The following is a 6,549-nucleotide window of genomic DNA, read 5'->3' on the forward strand; positions in this document are numbered from 1 at the left end:
ATGCCAGCGACTCCCTTTGTCAGCACAGTTCTGATAAGTTTGTCTTGTCCAGATAAGGTTTTGAAGATGTCATTACATTTGATTGCAGTCTCTGGTCTTGCTTGTTTCCTGGTTGTTGTCTCAATCTGTCTCAGCTCATGTTCATTATTGACCTCTCCTGTTCCACCCTCTGTGATGTAGAGCTCTGTGTAGATGTTATTGAGAAGTGTTGGGTTTCCTTGTTTAGCGATCCCCTCAAATACACATTGAAACTTCTTCTTTAGATTAGATTTGAGTTCAAGTTGGAAAATCAAAGCAAGCTCATCTGAATGAAGAAATAACACAGATGATATTAATATTACGTCTGTTTTAATGCCTACAGTATTGTAGGACTGTTATAAAGTTTTAAATTATAATAATGCATTCTCTTAACTGACTGTATAAATGTGTAAATGTTTTCATAATGCATTACAGACTGGTGTACTGATTATATTATTATTGGTATTATTGATGGTATTATTAATGTTGTCTCTCTCTCTCTCTTATTTAATCAACACATCCCTGCTGCAACTTGATGAGGTCACTAGGTGTTGTGTCAAGGCTGCTACAATATCATTGAGTTACACAGCTACTTTAGCTGTACTTTAGCTACAGCTTTTAAATGTTATAAAACATCATTCAACATGAGGCAGACAGATCTTACTTTTCTCCAGTGTGTCAGCAAGCTCCTTCTGGTTCATTTTCCTCAGGATGTGCAGTGTGATCTTCAGAGCCCCCTCTCTGGCACTGCTCTCCTGCTTCTCATCTTCAGCATCCACCACTTCCTTATCCTGCTTCTGACTCTCAAAGCCTTCTGGGAGTTCTGGACTAAGAATCCTCTTGAACATCTTCAGCTCGTTCTTCACAAACGTCATAATATTCTCTTCAAGCAACTGAAATAAATAAAGTAAATAAATGAAGCAAGAGAAGAAATGCTTTCTCATTAACACATTAATGAATGATTGACAGATCAACTTTACTTGAGGTAAACAAAAACAAATGTACATAACAGGACCACATACACTGAATATGGAGGCCAGGTCTGTTTGATGACTTTGGGAAGACTGACCACTGAGAATCTCTGACTCTGATCTCTCCTGTTGGTTTCTGTGGACAAAACATGAGATTACATCTCCTCATCCAGGGAGTGTGCACACACACCACACACACACACACACACACACACACACACACACACACACAGGGAGGGAGGGAGGGAGGGAATGTTGTGTTTGTTTAATATTGTTTTAGGACTATGAAAATGGACAAAATGATTAGCCTATGGATTATGAAAACAACAAAAAGAATTGGGAAATTGGGAGAGAAATGACTAGAGACAGTGTTGTTTAACTCACTGACCATGACCCATGAGTTCTTCTTACCTTTGTTCAGTAGAAAAGTCTCCCTCTCTAAACTTTATAGGAGGGTTCATAGACTTGTCACTCTTCATGGACACACAGCTGGGTACAGGGGAGGCTGGTCTCTCCTGCTTGATTGGACTTCAACACAACAGAGACAAACATTATATCTCTCATCTACTCTGAGCTCAGATGGGGAAACAGAAGAAGAGTTTCATTCCTAAAAGCTATATATCCATTTTCAGAAATGTTCGTAAATTAGCTTTTATTGTTTAAAGAAGTTATGTTTATGTTAAGTTATTTGCTAAATGAGATGGCAGGTGGGTACCTGCTTCTATAAACCAATGAGGAGATGGCACGTGGGTACCTGCTTCTATAAACCAATGAGGAGATGGCACATGGGCACCTGCTTCTATAAAACAATGAGGAGATGGCACGTGGGTACCTGCTTCTATAAACCAATGAGGAGATGGCACGTGGGTACCTGCTTCTATAAACCAATGAGGAGATGGCACGTGGGTACCTGCTTCTATAAACCAATGAGGAGGTGGCACGTGGGTACCTGCCTCTATAAACCAATGAGGAGATGACACGTGGGTACCTGCTGCTATAAACCAATGAGGAGATGACACGTGGGTACCTGCTTCTATAAACCAATGAGGAGATGGCACGTGGGTACCTGCTTCTATAAAACAATGAGGAGATGGCACGTGGGTACCTGCTTCTATAAACCAATGAGGAGATGGCACGTGGGTACCTGCTTCTATAAACCAGCGCGAACTGCGTCACAAATAGAACTTACTTCTAGACGCTCGTGAGCAGTGTGTCATTTTTAATAACGAAATTCATTTAGCGACGCGAGCGTTGTAGTCAGCCTGTCAGCCCCGCTAAAAGGCTGTTGTCGTTACTCTGCCTTCTCCGGGGGCATGTTGAGGTAAATTTACTAACCGGGAGGGTTGAATTATGTAATTTATTGTTGGGCTGGAAGACGCACTCTTGTCTTTTCTATTCCGAGGTTGTTTACTCGCAATATCAGATATTAAGATGTGTTTTATAATGAATGTTTACTGAGGTTGAGGTTCTGACTAGTGATTATTTACCCGGTGTTCAATACCTGCTATTGAGGCGCCCTGAAAATAATATTCAAAAGATTGGTCCTTGGACACAGAGGGGTTAAACACTTACAGTTACCGTCCATCTAGTGAAGAGAGGAGAACCGGACAGAGGTAGCCAGCATCCGTCAACGAGAGAATGATGTATTGCTAGCTAAGTTAACTAGGATGCTGCTGGTATAGTAGCTAGAGTGGGGTTTTATAAGGTTTTTTGACATGCTTAACTAACTATAAGCTAGTAGGGCTTCTTATGCGTTAAAGTTTGAATTACTGACTCATGTGAACCTGCATTTTCCATTAGTCTCTACTCTTACCAGTGCTCTGTCTAACCATGAGGCCACAGCCTGAAATTGCAACAAATGTATCTGAGCATAAGATATGAACAAGCAGTCTGAAATGTGTGTGTGTTAGAAAGGGCGCTGTGGGCGCTGTACTGTGTGACCGAGACTGTGCTAATCTTAGAGAGACACAGGAGGGGGGTGAACCAGGGGACTGCTGACTGTGGTGTACAATAGATAATAACAGATAAACTATACACACGAAGAACATCTGTAAGGTTCTGAGTTATGCACTATAACCCAATACTATAACAAACGTGATTAGCAACTGTATTACATGTGATTGAATACTATAACAAACATGATTAGCACCTGTATTAAATGTGATTGGATATTGACAAACTGATGGCCTGGGAGCCTGGGTGTCTGTGTGTGTGTGCTGGAAGTAACAGTTAGCCAGATAAGAGTGCTGGGAAGCTGTAGTTAGCCTTGAGCGAGAACAGTGGCCATTGTATACAGATGCGAATAGCTCAGACAATATTACAGAGCTGTCTGACCTCAGTCTTTGGGGTGAAGGAGCGTAATCTACACAGCAACAGCGTCGGGACATCACATGCGCTAAGGGGCCAGGACTGGCTTAAAGCGCCAACATCAACGATAGGCTGGGTGAGTCTAAACCACGCCCAGTCTCTACTCTGACAGGCCGGCTCGGAAGTGGGAACTATCTCTGTCATGAGTATATTATAATATCTTTGTCAGGAACAAGTGTCTTCTCTGTTTTCATCCTGCGTGATGTTACAGTGAACCCGTATATACGGAAATTGCATTTGCCATTTATTACTTAGTTAATAAAAAGTACATAGCATACAATTAGTGACTCATTGTCATACTTGTCCTTATACCAGATTGAATTGACGCAACCCTAACACTAGCTAGCTTACCTAGCTGTACCGGCTAGCTAGCTGGTCGTTCTGTCCCTCATCTCGATGAAAATGACGAATCGGGTGAACCACAAAATGAAACAAGGATAGAGAGTGAAAAGGATCTGGCTAAACTCATACTGTCCCTGACCGTAAAGAAAAAAGCAAATTGAACAATAAACTTCGGTGTCAACACTGTAGTGAACTCCGTCATTATTCCCCAAGATCACCTCAGCCAACTCTGCGCGTAACCGGACAATATGATTGGCGCCAAACCAAACGTGGACGAGGACAGTTCTGTACGGGGACGCGGACAGATCTGTACGTGGACGCGGACAGTTCCAGAACGCGGACATGAGCAGTGCAACACAATCAACTAAACCCAGTCTTTACAGCGGGTTACATTAGTAATATTCATTTTTTATTATTATGTAAAACAAACATTCAAAGTTTTTTATAACAATGTTTTGAGATCTGGGCCCATATCGCCAAAGTGTCTCAGAGTAGAAAATTGGTCGTATAAGTGCTGAGAATAAAGACATTTTACACTTCTGGGTATAAATTAAAGCTATGCATGAAGTCTCTAGTCCCACCTAGTCGGCAGATATTTAGGACACCTCGTGAGCTGTCCTAACTAGTTAAGAGTTAACAGCAGGTGTCTTGATAATACTATAGAATAATGCAGTGAGTCAGTGGTTCCTGAGCCACATGTAATTGCTTTGTAGTAGTTAAAAATAATGTTTTATATTTCTATATGATCAATCTATAAATAATATAGACCTACATGCAACAGTGTGTGTTGTGCTTTTGGCAATGATTGATGTATATTAATTATTTATAACAAGTGATACCATGTATGTCTGCATAGCATTTTGTCTTCATTTTGGCAAATTAACTCATGCTTATTTCTGAAGATTAACTCAGGGTTTCACCCAGTGGCTAAGGAGTTGGAGCTGTGGCAGGAGTTGGACCTGTGGCTGAAAGGTGGCTGGTTCGAATCCCTGGCCGGGCGCTGGAAAAAACGGGAGGAATTGATCTGACCACTAGAAAGCTGCTGGGTTCACATCCTCAAAACATTCACCTTTTGTTGATCAGAACTCTAGAGGTTCTTCTTCACTGAACCCAAAAATATATATAACTTTTAGTGGTTCCATATATAAAGGAAGTGATAGAAGCCTTTTTGGTTCTATAAGGAACCTTCTTTTCTAAGAGTGTATAATCACATTGTTAAAAAATAATCCTAAATTGGGCATGGCTATAAATTGGGCAATTGAAGGCATCTAGGGCGTAATATGTGTTAGATGTAAATGAACTTTGTTGCAACGTTGTAGGCAACATTATTGGCAAGGGACTTGATGCTACTATGCCAAAGATATTTAGAGTTGTTAAACGGGTGTGAAGAGTGTGTTGATATAACGGTAATATTGTCAAAATTCTGCTTGTAACAACGATCAGAATTGGTTAAAAATAATAGTAGACAATGTGGTTGTGTCATAATACAATTCTATCAAATGTCAATAATTAAGAGTTTTACATTGCAACGAGTACAGTCAGGGTGCCGCGGAACCCCTGCAGTACCTCCACAGACCCCGGATTGAGAACCCCTGCAGTACCTCCACAGACCCCGGATTGAGAACCCCTGCAGTACCTCCACAGACCTCGGATTGAGAACCCCTGCAGTACCTCCACAGACCCCGGATTGAGAACCCCTGCAGTACCTCCACAGACCCCGGATTGAGAACACCTGCAGTACCTCAACAGACCCCGGATTGAGAACACCTGCAGTACCTCCACAGACCCCGGACTGAGAACCCCTGCAGTACCTCCACAGACCCCGGATTGAGAACCCCTGCAGTACCTCCACAGACCCCGGATTGAGAACACCTGCAGTACCTCCACAGACCCCGGACTGAGAACCCCTGCAGTACCTCCACAGACCCCGGATTGAGAACCCCTGCAGTACCTCCACAGACCCCGGATTGAGAACCCCTGCAGTACCTCCACAGACCCCGGATTGAGAACACCTGCAGTACCTCCACAGACCCCGGATTGAGAACCCCTGCAGTACCTCCACAGACCCCGGATTGAGAACCCCTGCAGTACCTCCACAGACCCCGGATTGAGAACACCTGCAGTACCTCCACAGACCCCGGATTGAGAACCCCTGCAGTACCTCCACAGACCCCGGATTGAGAACCCCTGCAGTACCTCCACAGACCCCGGATTGAGAACCCCTGCAGTACCTCCACAGACCCCGGATTGAGAACCCCTGCAGTACCTACACAGACCCCGGATTGAGAACCCCTGCAGTACCTCCACAGACCCCGGATTGAGAACCCCTGATTTAGCAGATGCTCTTATCCAGAGTGATTTACAGTAAGTGCATTCATCTTAAGATAGCTATTTATTTTGGAAATAAACTTAATATATTATTCATAAAATTGTTATCTCACCTCTTAGCTTTGGTGTCATGTCCCCCAGAGAGACTCATTTTAGAGGCAGGGCCCCCCTCCTCTCTCTCCCCAGAGAGACTCATTTAACAGCACAGACCCCTAAACAGAGATCCAGCATGTTGGTTGTGGTTAACACGGTGACAACTAAACAGAGATCCAACATGTTGGTTGTGGTTAACACAGTGACAACTAAACAGAGATCCAACATGTTGGTTGTGGTTAACACAGTGACAACTAAACAGAGATCCAACATGTTGGTTGTGGTTAACACAGTGACAACTAAACAGAGATCCAACATGTTGGTTGTGGTTAACACAGTGACAACTAAACAGAGATCCAACATGTTGGTTGTGGTTAACACAGTGACAACTAAACAGAGATCCAGCATGTTGGTTGTGGTTAACACAGTG

Source organism: Salvelinus namaycush, unplaced genomic scaffold, assembly GCF_016432855.1.
Source record: "Salvelinus namaycush isolate Seneca unplaced genomic scaffold, SaNama_1.0 Scaffold1184, whole genome shotgun sequence".
Taxonomy (NCBI): domain Eukaryota; kingdom Metazoa; phylum Chordata; class Actinopteri; order Salmoniformes; family Salmonidae; genus Salvelinus; species Salvelinus namaycush.